Source organism: Lepisma saccharinum, chromosome 30 (genome assembly GCF_977018435.1).
Source record: "Lepisma saccharinum chromosome 30, izLepSacc3.1, whole genome shotgun sequence".
NCBI classification, from domain to species: domain Eukaryota; kingdom Metazoa; phylum Arthropoda; class Insecta; order Zygentoma; family Lepismatidae; genus Lepisma; species Lepisma saccharinum.
Window position 1 is genome coordinate 26,613,521 of NC_139258.1, and position 25,100 is coordinate 26,638,620.

Sequence of the window (25,100 nt, forward strand, 5' to 3'; positions counted from 1 at the left end):
AAATCATTTCATTTTATCTACGGCAGTACTGTGGTTTTATGTATCTGTGCTGTGAAATATTGTCGTTGCCTAACACTATCCCTGTGCCTGAGAGGATCCTGTGTACTTCAGCGAGTCTCATCGTTCACCACAGTCCATTATCCAGTTATTATTAATAAATATAATTCAACCAATGAATACCAAATATAATACATATACGTTTCACAGTCGCATTATAAGAATTCAGATAACAACGCGAAACCGATTAGATTTGTTTAGGAAGGTATCCTGTTCATCTTGACCAAACGTTCCACGAAATCCAGTTGCTGGTTTTCCGCCATTTTGAAAAATGAAATTCGCCATATTGGATTTCTGTACTTGTTCATAAAAACGAATGTTGGGTGGGAGGAATTTGTCCTAGAAGGATACTGTTTCTTCTCTAATTGTTCCTCTTTCCTTTTTATGCGAAAGTTTCATCACATAATGCTACTTTTTAGTCCTGCAAAACAAAATTCGTTTAGCCTAATAGTCGTCTTTAAACTAAGCATCCACCACTGCGTCTGGATATGCCCGTTTATATACTCACACCGATTATGGACTATGCACTTGAAAAACTGCGGTTGAGGCAAGTGAAAAAGGTGGAGGCACAGTTGGAAAAGAATTGACATGATCGCCACGCCAAAACTGCCATGGAACCATGAACCATGCCTCAATCACTATAAACAGCACGTGTCGAGAATAACGATTCGTCTTCCCGGAACCTTCCGGCTTACAAAATTGCTCCCGGGTTCATACCGGATGCCCACGAGAAAGAGTCATCCATATTCCATCCGAGATGAGGAGCTCCCTCAGCTCATCCATTGCTCGGCACGGCCTTCCTCGGACAGCCCCTGCGTCAATGTTACAAATGCGACCAATTTCAGGAGACCAGGCGGGCACCTGTTTGGCGTAACAGTCGCTTCCGGTTGCTCGCTGACCTCCATCTTCCGCTTTCCTCCGATGCGGAAATTCTATCGACGCCTCTCGCTCCGAAACTAATAGTCCCGTCCAGTACTCGACTGGGTGAATCATTCAGCGGATCCGAGGGCTAGAAAGGGGAAACAAACTGTCGGCCACCTGAGCTTCCGGGAAGAAATTGTGCATTGCTCTCACGATCCTCTTCTTAGCTTATCTTCTCTCGTGAGAGGATGATGGAGAGAAGAACTTGTTCCAAATTGCCGCCACTAAGGTTCTCGTAGACGTTTGTTCTACCTTAGGAACGACATGTTCGAACATGGCTCCACGCTAAAGTTCTACAGGGTGTACTTAAAGTCGCTGTGCAATACGTGCCACGTTGCAGTTCTTCCATCAGCAAGTGCAAATATCCTTTGCGGGCATAAAGATATATCTAAACAGGCTTTTCAATACTGTAGAAGACCTTCTGCAGATTATACTCTATCCCAGAAATCTCTGGAGCAAATGAAGTCTCTGCGCAAGTAGTGATTCAAGAGGGCTCGGCCAATGACCGCGTGAGGGGGGAAGTGAGTGCACGAAGAGAAAAATGCGGCTGCAACTACCAGCTGTTAGGAGCAGCGCATAGTGCTTCTCTACCGTTATGCGCGGCCTTACTCCACAGATTCCCTGGACAGAGCATAGCCGGCGATACTGTTTAACGTGTGTGTGCTGAGTTCTACCTTCGACTCACGCTGATTGTTCTTGTAGACCTACATCATCCCACAGGAAACAGTCTGGAGAACGAGGAGGCCAGATTCCTCGCGAGATTATGTGGTTGGCAAATATATCCTCCACAAATTCGAGTGACGAGATGATGAAGCTGGATGTGCTCCACGAGGAACTCTCTCTCTTCAATCGTCAACATCACTGTCTTCTACCAAGAAAGTTAACAGTGACCAGTCCCTACCTTCCTGCTACGCATTGCTTGTTTGGGATGAGCCAGCACCGCTGTTTCCATTACGCAAACGGACAACAGAAGAAACTTATTGAGGAGGCATTTCCAGCATCTGCTGTAGGAAAAACTGGAGCGTGGTACGAGGTGCTTCACTGCAAGATAACTTCAAGAACATACTGTATATTCTGCGCGTTCCTAAAATGAGTGGAGTACAGTTCCTTTTTTAAAGTTATACTAACTACAAAGGAGGTACGGTAAAGTACACGTTGCACCGTGCCAAGAAGACACTTGGGCGGATGTGAAGGTAAGGTTCCACACATTCTCGATGTCGGCTAGTTTTGAAGGTGGGGTAATGAGCACCACGGTCCGTTGACCTACGTTGGCCCGAGAGGTCCATTTATTTGAAGTTGAATGAACCCCAGAGCCGCTTTAAGCAGCGACAAGGCAGGAAAAATTCCGGATCACCCATCCCGGGAATCGAACCCGGATCTCCCACGAGGCAGTCAGACGCTCTACCGACAAGACAACCGGGCTCCCAACTGTAAAGGAGTTATTTATTGATTCACTTAGTTTATTTTCCTTCTCTTTTCTGCCACTTTTGGCTAATCGCGATGATGAGGATGAGTGATGATGTGATAATTTTGATGAAGGAACACTCAGAATGAATACACATGGCCAGGCCGGGATTCTAGCCCGGGACCCTTGGCTGTGTTAACTACTCCGGCATGGAGGTCGGCATGTGTTACTTTCGAAATGTAAGTTTTCAAAAGACTGGTGAAGTTCCAATTATCCTACCTAAACACAAGATTGTATTTTAAAAACTGTTTTTACGCATGCGCACAAGTCATTCTTCAATTCAACTTTAACTCTTCGGACAAACCAACGAGTAACCTGTCCAATAAGTTTCATCAAACGCAACATATCCTACCGCCCTTCCCCTCAGCCATTTCAAGACACTCCCCACCCTTTCCCACAAACCAAAAGAACCAATTAGCGAGATGCTCACACGGAGACATCGGCTATAAAATCCCTATTAACCCAAATTCCTTCTCTCCCGGCGGTAACCAGGGAAACAAAACAAACTCTGGGAAGATCGAAGAGAGAAGAAGGAAGGGAGGGAGGGATGCGGATAGATCATAACAGAAGGGAAGAAAGAAGCAAACAAAAGCAGCTCAGTGAAGGGAACTTCGTTCCCAAAGGTATTTTTTTCCAAGTTCTGCGGACTGCAAAAAGGGACAGGTTTTGAGGAATGTGCGGAAGAAGTGCAAAGAGGAGGAGCCAAAAACTGAAGAACAGGGAAGGCGGTTCAGCAAGAAATTCATTGGAAACGGCAACCTCATCTTGCGGCGTCCACAGCTTCGAGTATAGGCTATAGTATATATAAAAATGGATGTATATGTGTGTGTTTGTTCCGGCATAACTCTCGAACGCCTGGATCGATTTCAACCAAACTTGGAACACGTATCACTTGCAATCTAGACAGAAATACTGTAGAGGTAAGACACCCCTCGCACCCCTAGGGGTGAGGGTGGAAAGGGGGTGACATGTAAAAATAATAGAAAACGACCGATATTAATGTGGAATCCATAGTTTTCGGGGTCGCTAAGATGAATAGTGACACTATTTTCGGAGTCGCTAAGCTACATGGTGACATTCACGATCACATTTGAGAGAGAGAGAGATTTGCTTTCTCGATCACGATCAACAAATCACAGGGGCAGTCTATTAAGTACTGCGGAGTGGATTTAAGATCGCCATGTTTCTCCCACAGACAACTTTAATAGAATATTGGGATAAATAAATACCCGGGCAACGCCGGCCAATCAGCTAGTAGAAAAAACAAAAGCTATTTGAATGTCTAGGGTGTTCGGGAAAAAGCACATAAGTCACAAACTGCGATATTATATTGCTTTCGTTTAAGTCACACTGAAACAATTATAATTTTCTACGGGTGTGTGTAAAGATTCTAAACAGTGATGATCCAACATTTGTAATAGAATAATAAATTCGTGTTTATTAGAGCGGGCGTGTGTCGGCCTCAAGGGCCGTTCTTACAATAGTTTTCGGTTAAATTACTATTTAGTTGCTAAATCTTATAATGGTGTAACATTTCAATCTTGTCTGGGAGATTAATAAAATACAAAAACGGAATAAAGAATATAAATTGAAAATATATGAAAAGTATTACAAATAAGCTTAAAATAGATTGAATATAAAAACTCGTGTCTTCCAGTTTCGCCCAGTACCGAAAAACTTGTTTTATTGACGCAAGTGATAACACGCGCCAGAACGGAAGTACATTTTGGCCCAGAGGGAATTCTCAAAAGATGGATTGAATGTGAACGGAAATGTGAAAATAAACAGCCAAATAATCAAAAGGCTTTCAAAGCGGAACCTTGTCGCATTGTTTAATGCATTAACAACAGAAATACAGATACATGTATATAAGAATACACAGTACAAACACAATATCAACAATAGTATTAGGTTAGGTTAGTACGATTTGTTAGAAGATCGCGAGTGAATCCGATATATATAACCATCAAAACACAGTAACTTGCCACCACGCTTCGTTAAAATGAATGACACAGACATGTTGCATTTGATGGTGATCTATTTCATACCCACGCTTATACAGGTGGGTTATTACTTGGACCAATAAAACAAGTTATTTGGTACTGGGCGAAAACGGGCATGAAACATAAAAACTATATACATGCATGTATGGATATAAAAAGAAAAGGAAAATAAGGGTTTACAAGTAAATTATTGAACAAGGATATCTAATGTTTGTTGCTTTCATCTTCAGTGCATATATATCTTTCAGTAATCCGGAAAAAAGGAATACAATGAAAACAATAATAAAGTGAAATAAAATAATGAAGTTTATAACATTAATATGCCCACAGTTTATAGTTACAGCGCATATTTTCATGATTAAAAAGTTGCTCGTGATTTTTTCGCTGCCTTGCTAGTAGATAACAGATCTCTCTCTCTCTCTCCATCCCTCTCTCTTATTCTCCCTTACCCTCCCTATATATATTTACTTTCTTTTTCTGCATCTATCTTTTCAACAATCTCTCTCTCTCACAATCATTTTTCTAATGTTCCCCCACAATCAATTCCAATCCTCCCTAATTACAATTCACCTTCTCTAGAGTCCAATCTTAATAGCTGTAAAATCTTCCCCATCGTCACCTATTCATCTCAATCTTAGTCTTCTTCTCTTCCTTCATTTATAAAGCCTTTCCCTTAATTATACTAATTAATACACGACTCATTCGTTGAACAGAGTATTTTTAGCTCCACACTAAATCACAGATTCTTTACATCAATATTATCTTCCCGTTCTTCCGATAAAGAAAAAACATTCTTATTTGTGTCTGTTTGCATTGGTAAATTGTTAATCACACACAAAAAAAAACACTTTAAGATTTACTGTTGCACACTGGCGATTCCACACTCTTAATATCTTAAGTCTCTACTCTGTAGCCTTACGTATTTGCTCTCGAGCATTTTCTCACCGTCCCGCCTTTCCTTTATCAATGAAATTAAGTGGCCTTTAAATTATCTTACAACGTCTTAGTTACTCACTGAATACAGTGTAATTTGAGAACGATATATTATATATATATATATATATATATATATATATATATATATATATATATATATATATATATATATATATATTATTACATCGTTGTTAAATACTCAGTTATTCCACTTCCAACGGTTGTTAAGTTGACTATTATTCTATTATTTTTTACTCAGCAGGTCTTTAAGTTTACGAATTTATCCTGGACATACATCCATAAATATGAATTTCAGTGCAAATTGTGCCTTTTTAATTGAAATTCAATCATTGTCAATGTGGAGAGATTATCTCAAAAAGTTGTATATTATTGTTTGTTTATTCCTTAAAATAGTAAAATAAGAAGCGGAATAATCGTGAATTGAACTGCCGCTGACGAACAACCAAGAAACTGAATAATCGTAAAATTGCTGTAGAACAAGCACAACACGGAATAATCGTGAACTGAAGAACTTTTGAAGAACAAAGAAGAAATGGAATAATCATGTGAACTGAACAACTTCCGATGCACAAACACGAAACGGAAAAACCCTGAAACAACCACTGAGAAGCAAAAAACAACACACGGAATAATCGTGAACAGAACAACTGCTGAAGAACAAAGAAGAAATTGAATAACCGTGAACTAAATAACTGCTGAAGAATTATACCGGTGGAGGAACATACACGGTGGTTAGGATCCCACTTTAAACTATAGGTCCAGTCCAGATTAGCCTTTCTATCCATAAAGTGCACTTAAAACAACAATTTAATTAATCAATCAATTGCTAAGGAACAAACAAGAAACGGAACAATCGTGAACTGAACAATTGCTGAGGAACAAACAAAAAAACAGAACAATCGTGAAACCAACAATCACTGAGAAACAAACAAGAAACGGAATAATAGTGAACTGAACAATTGCTGGGGAACAAGCAAAAACGGAACAATCGTGAAACCAACAATCACTGATAAACAAACAAGAAACGGAATAATCGTGAACTGAACAATTGCTGAGGAACAAACAAGAAAGGGAACAGTCGTGAAACCGGCAATCACTGAGAAACAAACAAGAAACGGAATAATCGTGAACTGAACAATTGCTGAGGAACAAACAAAAAAACAGAACAATCGTGAAACCAACAATCACTGAGAAACAAACAAGAAACGGAATAATAGTGAACTGAACAATTGCTGGGGAACAAGCAAAAACGGAACAATCGTGAAACCAACAATCAGAGAAACAAACAAGAAACGGAATAGTCGTGAACTGAACAATTGCTGGGAACAAACAAAAAACGAAACAATCGTGAAACCAACAATCACTGAGAAACAAACAAGAACGGAATACTCGTGAACTGAACAAATGCTGAGGAACAAACAAGAAACGGAACAATCGTGAAACCAACAATCACTGATAAACAAACAAGAAACGGAATAATCGTGAACTGAACAATTGCTGAGGAACGAACAAGAAAGGGAACAGTCGTGAAACCGGCAATCCCTGAGAAACAAACAAGAAACAATCGTGAACTGAGCAATTACTGAGGGACAAACAAGAAACGAAACAACTGAGAAAGAAACAAGAAACAGAAAAATCGTGAACAGAAAACTGCTGAGGAACAAACAAGAAACGGCATAATCATGAACTGAACAATTGCTCAGGAACAAACAAGAAACGGAACAATTATGAAACCCACAACCACCTAGAAACAAACAACACATGGAACAGTCATGAACTGAACGATTCACGATACAAAATAATCGTGAAATGAATAAGCTCTGAAGAACAAACAAGCAAACTGAATATCCGTGAAGTTACGTGTGATGTAAAAATAGTCAACAACACAACTAGATTTATTATCAAATCGCACTTAATCTATTAGAAAACTGGTGGAAATCTTCTATCTATTATTCTTCAAATCACTGAAGTACATTTTGCAAGAAAAATGAACTGAGATTATGCATTTTCACATGTGAAACGCGATCTTAAAATACAGGGTGTATGTAAAATAATATAGCAGTTTCAACATTTTTCTGTTATTTCTCGTAGCGACGGGTATGAGAACAAATGTTGCATTGGATGAAAGAAGAACCGTGAAAGATTTTTTAAACATACCCGCGAACTTGTACTTTCCCTGACTGCCGCGGTCGACGTCACTGTCGAGAAATGGCGACTCCCTAGCAGAAAGCATGTGGCCGCCGCGTTCTCTCGACCGCACCTCATGTGATTTCTTCCTTTGGGGATATGAGAAAGGCTATTCTTACGTGCCACCACTACCGACCGATCTGCCTGAATTGAGAAGCTCGATTGTTTCAGCCATTCAGTTCATCACATCAGACATGCTGGTACGAGTGGGGCAGGAAATGGACTTCCGACTGATGTACGACTGACCGTGTCACCAAGGAATCGCACATTGAACACTTGTAATGTAAGTTGCACGAACTTCTTCCTTCATCCAATGTAACATTTCTTCTCATACCCTGTCGCTACGAGAAATAAAACCAAATGTTGAAACTGATTAGTTTATGTACACCCTGTATAACGTCGGTGTAATTGTTTGTTCTGTTGAGTTTGCCCCGGCTTTATGCCTACCGAAGGCAAAACCGAAAGCTCCGGTATTGGAACCATGAACGAATCAGCAGCAAAACCAGTCTTTGAATCTACGCACAACAAACAGATGCGGCTGCCCGCAAAGCCAGAATCCGATAGTTCTCTTAAAGTTCCTCTAGGAAGCTGCTGGGGGAAATGATCGAACCTCTGACCGCTACAAGCGGGGTTCTTGGTATTTCCAATCACAGCCTCTCCGTGTCATGGTTGCCAACTCTAGCAAGAAGTCGATAAATCTGGAGGGTTTGTAATAGCCGTTGGCTTCTTCGGCTGTTTTGTGCGTTCGTCAGAGACTAATGTGGACAATGCTGTACGAGACCGATCATCGGTAAAACTAGAATAGACAATCACAAGCATATGTGGACGACACAACACGTGTCCGGACGATTAAACTGGCTATGAGTCCAGATGCTAGGGCAGTCCAGGGTGTATTTTTATATCCCTTGTTTCTAGGCTCTTTATCAACAGATTTTAATGAATGAATTTAATATGAATTCCGCCATTTTTAATCCAACATGGCGGCAAAGCACCGAAATGAAACACAAGGTTTCTAGACCACTTAGATGTGCTCTCTCCAGTGATGCTAACAATGATCAAATTAGAAGTGTCAGTTTTGAGAATAGGTTTCTAAAAATGGGTTCAAATTTATGAACTAAATTTTTGGGGGAGTGGTTAAGGATGGATAACTAAATAAATATTTTAGCAGGAACGGCAACATTTAAGCAGCTTTACGACATGCTCATGACCCACTAACTGGAGAAATCCCAGGCTCTGAAAGCAATTTATTTTGTAGTTACAGCTTGCTAAAGTTTGGAATGAATTCATAGCAACAATCGTATTTGCCACGGCATTGAAAAAGTGACGTTCATAGAAGCAGCCCTGTCGCCTTATGAATCTAAAGCTTTGCAGGTCTCCATGTGGGATACGTATGCATAACCTATAGAAGTTTCATCAGAAAATTGAATAGGGTCGAGCAGGTACCACATCTGAATTTAGGTCACTTTTAAGGGAACGACCCTAAAGTAAGATTGTACTTTAATTTCTTTTTGTAATAAATATCTCGGTTGAGTTCTCTCGGATGCTTCGGATGAAGAGGTCGCTGCTTTAAATCACTTCCCATTGGACTAAAGGTATGTGCGAAGCCGCGTAACGTCAGCAATAAACAATAGAAAGACAAAGCATTGTTGTACGAATAACTGTTGTGTACTTGTTGCTTCGTACGTAAAGAGCCTGTTTTGGAAACTTTTGGCAAAGGGCTGGAATTAAAAATGTCAAAGAGCTTAAAAGCTATCCCACTTTTTTAACAAAGTGCCGTAAGTTTCTTTGATCTCCAATAGTCTCTTTCGTGAAAAATTTCAACAATTTATGCACAAAATAAAACAAAATGTCGATTAATGTACACTGCGAAGAAAGGATGATTAATGGATTGATCCTCTCTCTCTTTGTAAGCCCGCTTTGATGTCGACCCTTAGCTACTAGAATGATCATCTGATACTCTTTTCTGGGCATGAGTCATGGAGTTCCTCGCTTATTTCCTGAACTTCACTCGCCTTTGTAGGATTAAATCATTTCCATATTCGTTGATTTTGTATTAGTTTTCCTAGTTTGAAATGTCAGTTACAATTATTAGAGCTCGTTCAATTCGTGAATTCAATCTTGGAGCTCGTTAGTGAGCCTATAATGATTGTGCAGTTACGTTGTCTTCAACCTTCTGCGCCTGTGCCTGAGCAGAAACTGCCATTGAGGGGGTGGGGCTTTGTCTGCAATGTCAGAATTTAGGCTGCTTCCAACAAACGCATAAGAGATGTACAGGGTTTAAAAAATGCCTTTGTGGTTCTCAAACCTTATAATTTGTGACACAATATGGAAAACCTTTGCTACATTGGAAACCGCGGGATAATTCCAGACGAGTGGCTATAGTACTTATTGTGTTCCCAATTCGTAGAAATCTCTATTTGCAAATGTGTTCCTCGAATTTGAAATCTGATTTAAGAAGTGAATTTATTTCTCCATTTACACACTCACGAATCAACGAAATGTATTTTCAAGTCCAGATCAAAACTTTCCTTCCTTCGTCGAATTTAGAGCTAGTGCCCTATTCTTGAATGTTAATCTCTGATTAATCTAAATTCTTAAGGGTGTTCTAATAGCGTAGTGGTTAATGGTCACCTAGTGTTTTTAGTGACCTGAATTGCTCGCTGATGTAAGGTTGTGACCACCATTTCAGATATGGATAATATTTGGTGTTCTTTGTTTTAGGTCCACTTTTATGCAACAGTGGGATCCCAAGCACTGTATGACTCAACCGGGTATTGAACCCGGCGCCCCTTGATTACAAGGCGATGACGTTACCACAACGCTATCGGGAAGGCCAGGGAAACCTTTGAGAAACGTCGTTCTATTCGGTTTCGTCAATTCGCTGTTGACGTAATTTCCTTACAAAGGTTATTACTGACTTTCAATATTTCTGCTGTGTATTTGTACTGTACAAACAGTGTTTGAATTTGAGTTTTGTTTACTACGCCACTCAGGGAGGCAAATCTTCACAGCATGTAGAGGACATGAAGTCCAACACATTTCATTGGAGGTTATCATCCTCCAGAGGGGTAAAGGGTTTGTCTTTGCCGATAGAAACAATAAAATACGTGATGACGGTGAATACGAGGCACATTCAAGTTTTAAGGTCTCCTATTTTTTCTTCATTACTAGAAGTAGTTATAGACGTGAGAGTTGTTTGAGAAGAAGCATCCATTCTTGAAGATTGATGAGGCCAGATGACAGCACGAAACGGATCATAGGAAGCTAGTAGCGATATCTAACGACGGACATGTTTTTGATACTGGAAATGACATCACTTACATCGAAAGAACAGCGTGTTATTATCCAGTTTCTTCACCTGCGTGCAGTAACACCCATCGATATTCATCTTAAATTGACTAAGACATGCTGTGGTGGTGTCATGGACGTGAGCAATGTGCGTTCGTGGGTCTGATAGTTCAAGGAATGTCGAACGTCGCATGAAAACAAACCAAAGGAGCCTCGCCCACGAACCAGACGCCAGTTACACCATTGCTGAGAAAAGGAATATTTTGGGACAGTGAAGGCGTTATAGTCACGCAATGCTATCCTAAGGATACCACAATGATGGGTACAAGGTATGAACTGATTTGAGGACCAAGTTGCTTCCAGCATTGCGAAAGAAACGGCCGGAAATGGCTGAAGCTGTGTTTTTTCATCAGGACAACGGACCTCCTCATTGGGCGGCCATTGATCAGCCGCTCTTCATGGAAAACAAATTTTAAGTGAATCACATGCTCCGTCCATACTCCCCTGACCTTGCACCTAGTAATTTTTGTTTTTTTCCAAACGCTGAAGGACTTTCTCCGGGGCCACACATTTTCCTCTCGTGCTGCTATTGCATCGGCAATTTCCCAGTGGGACAAGCAGACCCCTAAAGAAGCGTTCGCGGCGGCCATGCAATCATGGCGTCGACGTTGCGAAAAGTGTGTACGTCTAGAGGGAGACTATGTTGAGAAGTGAATGAAGTTTCATCTCTGTTGTGTAAGTTGTTTATGAAAGAAAAAATAGGAGACCTTAGAACTTGAATGCATCTCGTATGAACCGCGTGGTTCCGGAGTCAAGTCTCAAGGGTAAAATTAAGAAAATTGTCATTTATCACAGTCTTGTCTTCATGTCATCTATATTCTGTGAAAGGGTGGAGGCACAATTGGTTCGGATCCCACTTTAAACTGTAGGTCCAGTCCCGATTAGCCTTACTGTGCATAGAGTGGACTTAAAACACCAACTCAACTCAACATATTCTGTGAAAGTTTGCGGATGGGGGGGGGGGATGTACATCGATACTTGTCTGTAAAGAGAAGCAGATCACAGTTATCAACTATACCGGATGGAGCGTTATCACGGCAACTATCAGAAAGAAAAATCCCTCAACTCACTCCCCTCACTCCAAAAGCACCCTATACAGAAGAAATCTTCCAATTGGTACCAGAAGCTACTGCTATTGCATTATTGAAGCGGAGTTCTACCTTCCAGTACGAAGAAAAAAATTGGAACGACCTCACTTGTGGGACGATGTGGACTTGTGTGTGGAGGGCGCCTGGGGAAATCAGGCTCCGCAAAGCTTATTTTCATTCACAGTACCTTGGTAGCCCACAACGTGCCAATTCTCGCATCTGTGTACTTGATTCTGCCTGCTTTGGTTTTTACCGGCACGGATTTCCCAAGACGTACCAAACAGACCGCGAAATTGTGCTGATGGTGCGGAGGGGTTAATTAAAAAAGGCCCTGATTAGGCCTTCTGGGGTGGCGGTATGCTGCAATGAGCAAAAACCGGATTCATTACAGTGTAGGAAATATGTACACTGCTATAGAGGAACGAAAGCAAAGTGGAAACGCGTTTATTTATAGGTATAAGGTAGGGCGAATGAGAGTGCCTCACTTGAACAAAAGCTTTCCTCAGATCAAGTCCCTTGCTCAAGTATATATTTCCTTGAAGTCAGTGACTACCTCAGGAATTGTGTAGAATTTCTATGGTTTGTCTGCACGATTCATTGTTTGTGTGATTGATTTGGTTTATTTTACTTCGCTTTTCTGCCACTTTTGGCTAATCGCAAAGATTTTATTTAGTTTATGTCTTAAGTCCACTTTATGCACAGAAAGACTAATCGGGACTGGACCTACAGTTTTCTACGTACCTCCACTGGGCATCGAACCAGGGAACCTTTGATTACAAGGCGACGACGCTACCACTGCGCCATCTGGGAGGCTAATCGCGAAGACGAGGATGAGTGATGATATGAAATTGATGAAAGGATGCTCACGAAGAGCACCCATGCCCAGGCCGGGATTCGTACCCGAAGCCCCTGGAGTCGCAGCGCGCTGTGAAAACCACTGTGCACGGCAATAACGGAAACTGCTACCATAATTATCGTAAGGCTATCTGAACCACAGAAAACTAAGTGGTTTCTCACCAGAATATTTCCAGAGTATTCCTCATCCACACAGAAACTGTATACTTCACCATATGTGTAAGAGATTGTCCAATGTTGAAATCAAATAATGGTGTCAGCGAGCGCTATTTCATTAAGTAAGGAAACAAATATCGCTTTCACTTCGGACTTGCCGGTATAACCTTCCACCACCAACTATCTGATCCAGTGGCGGCAATTCGGGTGCAAGGAAAGTTTACTTTATCTTGGTAGACGAGGCTTAGCATTAAGAGGACATACTGTGGGGGCAAAAAGTGGGAAGGCAATTACCCCCTTGCCCCACTAATCACCGCCACTGATCTGATCCAACTATCTGCAAAGGGTAGGAGCACTGGATATACATTTAGATGTCAATTCTGAAGTAAATGAGAATGGTGTAGATGCCTAACTGGCAACCCTGCAAGAAAGGTGAGAGAAAGGACAGCAGGCCTGAGTGGGGTGTAGAGACTTGAAGCATCGATTCTGGCGAAACAGAATATAAAACATACCTGACTGGCAACACTGATATAAGGGAAAGTTGGGAGATAGGCAAACAAGGGTGGGGACTGGGGAGTAAAGGCTTGACCTTGAAGCGCCGATTTTAACAGAGTATACTGACAGGCAACGCTGGAATAAGAGCGAAAGATGGGAGAGAAGCAGCTCAAGGTAGGATCTGACTTTTGACCTTGAACCGCTTATTCTGGCGCAAGAGAGAATATCAATTCCTGCAAATGGTTACACTCATTCCGAGAGGCACGTATTCCTTTCAAACGCATCAGGAAAATCACTAGATTTGCCCGCTCCAGACCACCACATGTTCCGTATAGAAGTGATGCAATCCAACTCAAATTATCTCTAACATGTGCTTCTATGCAGTAACAGCTACCTACAGTAAAAAGGCGACGGCCATTTTGCGATCCTCTTGAACAATCAGTATGCAAGAGACGCGTATGTGACTGCGCAGTTTTAAAGCGACAGAAGAAGGGAGAACTTGAGATTGCTTGTTCAAAACGATAATGGAGAGTAGAAGATTTGCATGTTAAAAGGCAATCGCATTTAACGAACACTTATTGTGTTGTATTTCGGGGAGACACTTAACATAATAATTTTTGTACGTTCTCACCTGTATCTTTCAACCTCTCGACAGCAATTTCTCTACAAAAGCGGTAAGGTATAAGTGCAACAGGGAGAGCCAAAACATTCTTGGACTAGTTATTCTATTTTCAAATCTTCACCTCTTTGTAGCCTTAAGGTACAGTCACGAACAGTTCTGGGTTGTAACGATTCCACCAGAGAGTTTCTACCAAAATAACAAATCCAAAATTTATTTCGTGACTTTTTCTTGACCTTTTGCCCCTTATTCTTAACATTTATTCAATATTATACTTAGGTATAGTTGCAAAATAAAGAAATCAATGAAAACCCCTTACCACAAGGCCGGTTAAGATGAAAACTGAAGCTGTACTTAACAAGAGATGTAGACTTGCTTTAATTATTAATGCATGTAAAAATTAATCCTTCAGACTTAATCCTGGATGGGAAATGGCCACATTACTTTAATATTTTAACAAAACCTCATGCATATAAGAATGTAATTCTTAGGAAACAAAGTGAACAAATCTTAACCACAACTCAATACAATTTTAGATTTCCAAATATTAAATTTTATCAAATCTCATTACAGGTACAGTATTCGCCAAAATATACAGTACTGAAATGAAAAGATGAACAAAAGTATAAGACATGTTACAATATAGTCACTGGTCTATATGCAACCCAAATAACAATCGTGCCTTTTGGGTTTCATAACTGTCATGAAACCTAAGGTTAGGTTAGTGCATGTGGAGTGGACGATTGTCATTTGGGTTGCATATAGACCAGCCACCTTTTTCAAACTCGGTCCACCTTCACGACTGCTTCCGTATGAGCGGAAATAATGCTCAACTATGAATACTTTTTCCTCCGTCGAGAGACCCATTTCCAACAACAACTGCACAACACAACTTCCTTTTCACTACTGCGAACACGTGCAGCTGGAGCTATGCCCCGTCGACAAACGCAACCACGTGTTCGAGATGCGCGAGTTTCAGTACTGTATATTTTGGCGCATACCGTATATAACAATGTAAGTTCACAATAGTGTAAAAAATAGCAAAAATTCTTGACTAAAAGCATAATTTCTTGACTTTTTCTTGACTGGTAGACACCCTGTTGTCGCAATCCAGGACTGTCCATGTCTGTACAATTAAGACATTCTGCGCTATTTGAACAGTTGTTATTTTATTCGATTTTGACTTCTATGTCTGGAAGTCCTATCTTTCATTAATTGCGTTTGGGTCTCTTCTTCCTCTTAATTTTCATGACTCCATCCTCACAACATATTTTCAATATTTCTCACCCCTCAATTGGAACACAACAACCTAAAAGAGTACGTGAATAAACAAACAATTATTGTTTTTATAGAAATTTTTAGCAATAATAATTCGAACACCGTCAGCGAAAATTTCCCAAGCTAATATACACCGTGTCCATAAATATACTGTCATACTTTAAAGTGGTATTACGTCGCTTTGGATAATCGTATTTAAATGACATTTGAAAGAAAAACTCAAATATTTTTGTGCATGTCAACAATGAACACCAATATTAGCAATGGACAACAATGAACGAGATCAAACATAGAAACTGAAATAAATTCACTCCTGACAACAATGGACGATGCGGGTTCATTGTTGGATATTTAGCAGGCAGGCAGGTTACATGTGAATGTTTTCCTTAAAAATTGTGTTGTTATTACAGAAGATTCAAGAACGTAGTTGGTGTGTTTTAGAATATCATTACACGCAGAGTTTGGTGAACGTGCCGGGAATGATGATGTCTTCTACAATTGGCAGCCGAGGTCACCTGACTTGCCGGTCTGTGACTTTTTTATGGGGTTACATAAAAGATTGTGTCTATGTACCCCCATTGCCTCAAAACCTGCAAGAATTGCAAATTCGCATCACTTCTGCAATCCAGTCCATCCCTGTGGATATGTTGGAGCGTGTGTGGCATGAATGGGAATATCGCCTTGATGTCTGCAGGGCCACTCATGGGGGCCACATTCAATGTCTATGAGTTGTAAAATAAAATATTTGAGTTTTTCTTTCAAATGTCACCAATTTCATTTAAATACAATTATCCAAAGCGACGTAATACCACTTTAAAGTATGACAGTATATTTATGGTCACGCTGTATTTGTCTGAAACAAGACTTACTTGCAATCATTGCTGATAATTTACAGATGAGTTCAGACCAATTTGTAGCCTACGTTAAAAAAAAGTATGTTTTCATGGCGTTCAAACTAAAAACTAATTCACTTTTCTCCGTCGCAAATCCAAGCTCCTCATTCGCCTACCCACCCCCCCCCCCTTTCCCCAAACCCTATCCGGAAACTAATAAAATGGAAAAGCAAGCTTTGGCTTCAATCCCAGCTGGCAAGGATGCAACATCGTTCCCTGCCCCCTCTTCCCTTCAGAAATCAGTTTGGATGCAACAAAAGTCGGGAAAAATTACTGCAGATGGGATCGTCGGATGATTGGTGGTGCCGTGATCAAGTTGTCTGTCCTTTCGGACCATTCGTGACGCTGTTCGTACGACGACGCTAATGGTGAAATTGGAGATGGGGAATCGCTGCCCCTGTCTATGGGCCATTTCAAGTTATCAATTGAAACCGTCACTCTGACCAGTGGCGTACGTATGATCTCATGTAGGGAGGGAATCTATTTTTACACTCTTTATAAAAAAACTAAGTCACTGGTATTTCTAAATCCGAAAGTTCATTGCCGCTGGAGCATATGTTTGCCACCTGTCCCTATCCTGGGCAAGTTCAATTCACTCCTGATAATCCTGACCAAATTTCTTTGTAACTAACTAACTATCTAGCTTTCTTAAACCCGAAGGTTTATGGCTGCAGAAACACAAGCCTTCCTATCCTGGGTAAGGTCAATCCAATCTTTTACATCCTTACCGATTTCCTTTAGGTCCATCTATACTGATCGCATTTCAAGCTGGCGGCTGGGAAACGACGAATCAGCGACTGACATCGGGAATTTTCAAGTCACAAGGCACCGAAAGTTACTGGCGGACGAAACAAATGAGCGTCGGATACACAGCATGTTGCCAAACGTGCTGTAAAATGGGGGGATTGAAAATTAGTACACAAAAGACCCAAACGCTATATAAACAAGTTAATAAAAATAACTCACAAAAACAGACCGCAAACTTGGCAACGTTGTAACGGGAGAGCGATGTTACCTATACAGCTCTCACTTCGAAACTGAGGTTGTTGACAGTCATCGAGGCAATCCCACCCTCGAAAACGATTGGTGGACAGGTGGAGCATTGTAGCAAAAAGTATGTCAGCCACCAGTTGGGTTCGCGATCAGTATAGGTCCATCTTAATATTTCCATTCTATATTCGTCTACGACTTGCTACTGGTCTCTTACCACCAGATTTCCGGAAACGGGCACCGTGTGGTTGGCACATCGCGCTACAACGCCAGGGATCCCGGCTTCGAATCACGCCCTGGGCATGGATGTTTGTGAGTGTCCATTCATCAATATCATCACACCAATACTCATCCCCATCTTCGCAAATTAGCCAAAAGTGGCACAAAAAGCGAAGTAAAATAAATCAATCAATAAATCAAGAAGTTTCGGAGTCAAAGAAGTCTATCTGTGAACATTTAAGTCCACTTTATGCACACATAGGCAAACCGGGACTGAACCTACAGTTTAAAATCAGATCCGAACCGGCTACCGAACCCGGGAGCTTTTCATTACAAGGTTACTATATCCCATCCCAGCTACCTGTTGAGCAGGCGAAAGAGAACAAGTCTCTGCGCAAGTAGTGACGCGAAACGGCTCCACCAATGAACAGTGATAATTCTACGTCATCAGGGAGGTTCAGGAACCAGTGTCGAACACGATGATAACAAGGTAAGATCATCAATACGTCCAGGCCCTGGATTATATTTCGATGGAGTCACGCTGCACCACTACGCTTACCACTGCTCCAAGACTTGCTAACTGATATCATGTTTCTCCAAACCAAAAAGGATGTAGAAGAACTTAAAGTGAGATAAAAAAAAGCAATAATTACAATCACCTTTCATTGTCGTCTATAATTTACGTCCGCGTGCATGTTTTATTTAGTGATTTTTATGTAGACGTTATAGTGATTTTTGTCGCCCAATTTTGGCAACAGTGTTCTTCCTCGCAATGTGCATTACATAAGCATGTTTAATTTATTGACTTTCATGTGGATGTTTTGGTGATTTTTGTCTCCCAAGAACTGGCAACAGTGCTCTACCACACAGTGTGCATCATATAAAATTATCTTGCAAGTATTAGGAGACTTTTAGAGCTTACGAAAATTTGTCCTGTTTTATCTTGTTTCCTGCATTAATTTTCACTCAACCTTTCCTAACTGTTTTGAATCCCCCAGCACCGAGTTTCAAAGCCTGAGTAGCAAACGTACTCGGAAAATATGAAAGCCCCGAGATGGCGTGCATGTAGTCGTGAAAATTGGAACGAATGAAAGTGTTCTTGTATATTTATTAAACGCAGAGATCTAATTACAGAAGTTTCACGTATTAAATTTTGGCCATGAAGCCAGGCAGGCAGAACAGAGATATTTACAGGGTGCATGATAAGTCACTTCCACTTCAACAGATTCAATGTTGGCTGCCTGTGTGGTGTGGGTGTAAACGTGGTCCCTTACTTTAAGAAAGGAACATAAGCAGTGGTTCGATTAAGGGGAGCGAGGGGGTGCACTTTTGCCCCCGCACTATGCTGAACCTTATCTAACAAGGGAAAGTAAACTGTCCTTGCCCCCCCCCCCCAGTTTTGGCACTTTGCCCCCCTATAGGGCAGAAGGTTTAACCTGGCACAGTTCGCGCCAAACCGTAGATTTCCTTCTGCTAGCCGACTTTCCCGGGCGTCACGTGAGTGTTTTCAACCATTGGCAGAACCTTGGAGACAGCACGTGCTTTGTCCTCCGCCTACCAGGGGTCGCAGCTTCCTTCACGTGTCCTTTGTTGCCACGTTATCAAGGACGTGAATGTTCTGGTGGCGGAGACAGCTGTGCTTGCATCCCCAAATGACCGCTCGCAGCCCGGCCTGTCGCCACGTTTGCTCTCTTGCCCCGAAATCAGTGGCAACAACGTCCTGCAGAGGACAGAGAAGGTTTTGGCTGAAACCGTGCCAGGTTTAAACTTTTGCCCTATAGTTTTGGAACCCAATCGTCACCACTGAACATAAGTTAAGAGTTTTTGTGAACAAACTTCTCACAAAATTATTTGGAACTAACATTTTAAAGCTTAGGAACTTTTCAGAAACTCTTCTGTGGAATGCTACTCTGTAAAATCTTGTTCTCGAATTATTTTCTTAAATTTCATTCTGAAATTATGAATAAATGACTGTACGTATACTCACTCCCATAAGTCTGTGGAGCAAGCTAACGAAAGCAAGACCTCTGCCAAAGTAGTGACTCGAAAAGCGGCGCTCGACGAATGAACGCGTGAGAGAGAAAGGGATTAGAAGGAGGCAACAACGCGACTGCAGCTACTAGCCATTTGCAGCACAGCGCACGACTTTGCTCGCCCACTCGCTTTCTCTCCTCTGTCATTATGCGTGGTGTTGCTCCACAGATTTCTGGGATGCACTGTAGAGAAGTGAAGATAGCATTTTATACCTGATATACTGTTAGAACAACTAAAAACAGTACAACCTCTTTATGTTAATTGGTTAGGGAGTTACCGCCGAAAAACTAAACTGGTGAGCAAAATCCAATATGGCGGACATTTTTTCAACATGGTGGAAAATAGTCTCCATATTTATGTACGAATTAGGATACTTAATGATGTTCCAACTATTCCTGATCATACTCCGAAAATTAAATATATTGTACCAATATATTTATGGTTAGTAGAAAATAATCATCGTTGGTGATTTTTCTGTTGGCTAATGAGGAAGAATTGGGCAACAAATTGTACAATGTTTCAGCATTTTCTTTCAAAATTCTACCTCTAAACCTATTTTCAATGTAGCTTGAAATCCTGATAAAATTGCGGTCTCTTAAAACAACCATTTTGTATTATGTGGGCAGCAAAATGTCGTTGCCATTCTCCATAATGTATGCAAATAGCCACGCACGTACGCTTGAGACAGTGTGAGTGACGTTGACAAAGCGGTTGACGTAACTGCTTACCCCGGATGAGCAAACATCGCACACAAGGCTCACAGGAGACATCTTCTGACAGTCCACGACACTTCGCACACTGCATAAACAGATTACTGGACAATATGACTTCTACGCTTTTCAGCAAAACCATGAAGGAAAATTAAATTTAGATTTCACCGTTAAAAAAACAGCAAAAAAAAAGCATTAGAAATGGAATTCGCCAGCAGTGTTTTATGGGGGAGCTGTTATGTAGAGAGCAATAAAAACAAATTTATGAGGCCGTATACGCTCCCCTCAAAGCACTCTGGTTGAACCCATGAAACACGTTTCCTCGGATTTATGAAAACGGGTCCGAATTTCTTCTCGGTTTCTTGGTCAGCGCGCCCTTCCGCCGCGAAACATAGTGCCCTATTTGCTAATGGCTCGTGGACCATGCTTTATCCTAAGACCTCCGTTCGTGCCCCGGATGAGCATAAAAGAATTTAACGTCGGGCGAATATATGTCGAGGGATAACCACAATGGCTGGCCCGCAGGAATGCCGCATCCCAACTTTATGGTTTGAAATTCTAACGTATACAACTGTGGTGGTAGACGGTAGTGACGCCCGGTGAACAATTGCAGAACTTGTATTCTTGTAAGCTAATATCCATCTAGACATGAAATGAACTCAACGTCCATGACACTGTTATGGCAAGTGTGGAAAATACAGGGTTACCATAAAAGCAATACGCACTTTTAACGATTTATAGGAACCAAATTATTATTGAAATAGTCGAAGTGCCCAAGGGCAATGGCGTTTCCCCCCAGATCATGACATAATCCCCATGAAGTATTTAATTACGACAACTTGTTCTGTTACAGAAAGCCATTTTTTTAAAGCTTTACTAAACACTTTACTGATCTGCCCCAAAATCTTCCTTTTCTTCATCTATCGGATTAAATATTGTGCACCTACTAGCAAAAGTGACGTGGAACCAGTTAAAGTAAATTAATTACTAAGGGAATATATTCTGCCCCCCCCCCCTCTTTCGCCTCAATGCACATATTGTAGTATGGTGCCAAGGTGTAAACTATTTTTAAACATATTTGTTTGATACACCGGTTTAGATATGTTGAATTTTAAAACATTTTGAAGGAAAAAGTCCCCAACTCATTTTTTGATTGCGCGGCCTGCGCCATCGTGCATCCTGCGTGCACACCTGTCTTTGTCACATGGCAGATACCAATATGATAATCTATTTCGCTCCAAACAAACCGGAGTATGCCCTCGTCAACACTCACAATAGCTGTTGTGATGCATTGTTTTAGATGATTTAGATTTACAAGAAGTTGCGGAACAAAAGCACTTCTCTTTGATATAGCCCCACGTAAACAAATCATAAGGCTTTAGATCCGGGCTTCCTGATGGACAACATGTAAGTGCCATGTTCTGGTCTGTTAATGACCTATCCAACATCGAGGGAGTTTTTGAACTAAGTAATTTCGAACTTCCTTGTACCTCTGGCACGGAGCTCCATCCTGGATAAAACTAAGATAGCACGGTCTTTCTTGGAGTTGAGGCACCAGCCACTAACTGATCATGTGCTGGTAATTTCTGTTACATTTGCTTACCTGACGCAACGTCACCCGGTCACGGAAAACTGCAGACATGAAAACTTATATCCCACCTGTATGCTCCGTACAGCTAACGGCAAAGATAATAGTAGGCAAATTGTCCATCACCATTTTCATTACTCTTTATTCCACACCCTGTGTTGTTTTAAGGAATGAATTTCTGTTTATACAAAGCAGATGAAGTCCTCTGCCTATTGACGTTTCTACTTCAATTCATGATCATCACATTGTGGAAAACGGACTGAATGAAAATGGTGATAGACAATTTGCTTACTTTTCTTTCGCCGTTGGGTGTACAATGCATATTGCGTTTAGGTTTTGGTTCTATATAACGCTGTATATTTCTTTTACAGTAAACCTCTGCTGCTTGAGCTATAAGAACAGAGTTGCCAACTATGGATGATCTTGAGAATTGCGACGTTATGTTGCCAACTATGGTGAAATTACACTACATGCATGAACTGTGATGGCAGCGCATACGGAAGGATTTGAGTGTACAAAGTTTTCGCATCAGCATATTATGTGCACTAACTACACTCACTGTCATCATCTTCACTTCACGATCACTTCTCCATCATCACACTCTTCACCTGTGGCGTTGTCTTGGCACGTGTGTTCTAGTTTTTCTAGCACTGTAATCAGTAATATTATATCAAGTATTACTTTCATTCAGTTGCATTATATAATATGTTAAAAGCCTTAAATTACATACGACAGTGTTCAGTTTAGTCAGTAATATTCAAAGCATGGATGACCATACATGCAAAAACTCCTGCCTGTAGGATCCTGCTGGCATGATACTGTTTCCGCAGGGTATTATCCCCTTTGAGTACATTATCCGATACAAACATACATAGCAGTGGTAACTTTGAATTTGTATCTCTTGTCTGCATAGATACAGGATAGAAAATGTCATTTTCGGAAGGCTCGCAGCATAAAAACGAGACTTCAACAAGCAAAACGTCACTAAGAAAAGTTGTTCCTTTTCATGCCCTCTAAGCGCTATAAAAGTGTCGATGTTGTACTGGGACACCCTGTATAAATCCGGGCCTGTTCATAACCTGCAAAATTGTGGCTCTACTCTAGCAACGGGCCGATGCAAGAAACTATTCTTGTGAAGGTGGGGAAATTCTGCTCCTAGCTAAATTGGGAACGTAATATCCACAAGACACTGACAGACTGAGCACGTGGGTAAAGCATAAGACTGGTTATTGTCCCCAAGGTAATTTCGCGCGAAATAGTAAAAACGACAGCGTTTTCCTGAAAACTGCATTTCTCGCTTGGCGCAAAGGCTGCCGGGAAGAATAAACAACGTGATATATGACCCCATTACAGATGTTATTACGAGTCCCACAAAGTTGGGCGTGAGACATGCATTTCACTACATGTGGGTGTGGCTCAGTGTGAGGGATATGTGGTATGGATCACACAAGCACTTGAAAATAAACCTATAAACAGAAGGTGGGAATCATAGGCGCAGTCTTTGGGGAGGAGGGCATAGACTATTGAGCGGGGGCCAGGCTAGGGGGGCTGGAGCCTGGAACTCCAAAAACATGTCAGAAAATGCTATGGAGAAGTTTAGACTTCGTCGAGGTAAGGGGAGAAGGAAAACATACAATGTATTGCTCGACCCTTGTTGACGATTTGAATTCATTGAAATCAAGAAAAGTTAAATTCAAATTATTTCCGTACTGAAATATCAGTCGCGTTTATAAATATGTTTAAAATTTTACTTAGAATAATGTGCTATGCCATTTCTTCAAGTGAAGATTAATAATTTAAATTCCAATTTTTTCTACTGAGAACGTACTGCACAGTGTACGTAGTTGGTGTGTTTTAGAATATCATTACACGCAGAGTTTGGTGAACGTGCCGGGAATGATGATGTCTTCTACAATTGGCAGCCGAGGTCACCTGACTTGCCGGTCTGTGACTTTTTTATGGGGTTACATAAAAGATTGTGTCTATGTACCCCCATTGCCTCAAAACCTGCAAGAATTGCAAATTCGCATCACTTCTGCAATCCAGTCCATCCCTGTGGATATGTTGGAGCGTGTGTGGCATGAATGGGAATATCGCCTTGATGTCTGCAGGGCCACTCATGGGGGCCACATTCAATGTCTATGAGTTGTAAAATAAAATATTTGAGTTTTTCTTTCAAATGTCACCAATTTCATTTAAATACAATTATCCAAAGCGACGTAATACCACTTTAAAGTATGACAGTATATTTATGGTCACGCTGTATTTGTCTGAAACAAGACTTACTTGCAATCATTGCTGATAATTTACAGATGAGTTCAGACCAATTTGTAGCCTACGTTAAAAAAAAGTATGTTTTCATGGCGTTCAAACTAAAAACTAATTCACTTTTCTCCGTCGCAAATCCAAGCTCCTCATTCGCCTACCCACCCCCCCCCCCCCTTTCCCCAAACCCTATCCGGAAACTAATAAAATGGAAAAGCAAGCTTTGGCTTCAATCCCAGCTGGCAAGGATGCAACATCGTTCCCTGCCCCCTCTTCCCTTCAGAAATCAGTTTGGATGCAACAAAAGTCGGGAAAAATTACTGCAGATGGGATCGTCGGATGATTGGTGGTGCCGTGATCAAGTTGTCTGTCCTTTCGGACCATTCGTGACGCTGTTCGTAAGACGACGCTAATGGTGAAATTGGAGATGGGGAATCGCTGCCCCTGTCTATGGGCCATTTCAAGTTATCAATTGAAACCGTCACTCTGACCAGTGGCGTACGTATGATCTCATGTAGGGAGGGAATCTATTTTTACACTCTTTATAAAAAAACTAAGTCACTGGTATTTCTAAATCCGAAAGTTCATTGCCGCTGGAGCATATGTTTGCCACCTGTCCCTATCCTGGGCAAGTTCAATTCACTCCTGATAATCCTGACCAAATTTCTTTGTAACTAACTAACTATCTAGCTTTCTTAAACCCGAAGGTTTATGGCTGCAGAAACACAAGCCTTCCTATCCTGGGTAAGGTCAATCCAATCTTTTACATCCTTACCGATTTCCTTTAGGTCCATCTATACTGATCGCATTTCAAGCTGGCGGCTGGGAAACGACGAATCAGCGACTGACATCGGGAATTTTCAAGTCACAAGGCACCGAAAGTTACTGGCGGACGAAACAAATGAGCGTCGGATACACAGCATGTTGCCAAACGTGCTGTAAAATGGGGGGATTGAAAATTAGTACACAAAA

General features: G+C 41.2%; 1 protein-coding gene across 1 annotated transcript in view; it reads right to left on the reverse strand.

Annotated features, from left to right (window-relative positions):
- The window catches only part of LOC145981916 (peripheral plasma membrane protein CASK-like), a 902,867-nt gene that overhangs the window by 221,715 nt on the left and 656,052 nt on the right, over positions 1-25,100 (reverse strand). The gene's annotated exons all lie outside the window — the stretch shown is intronic.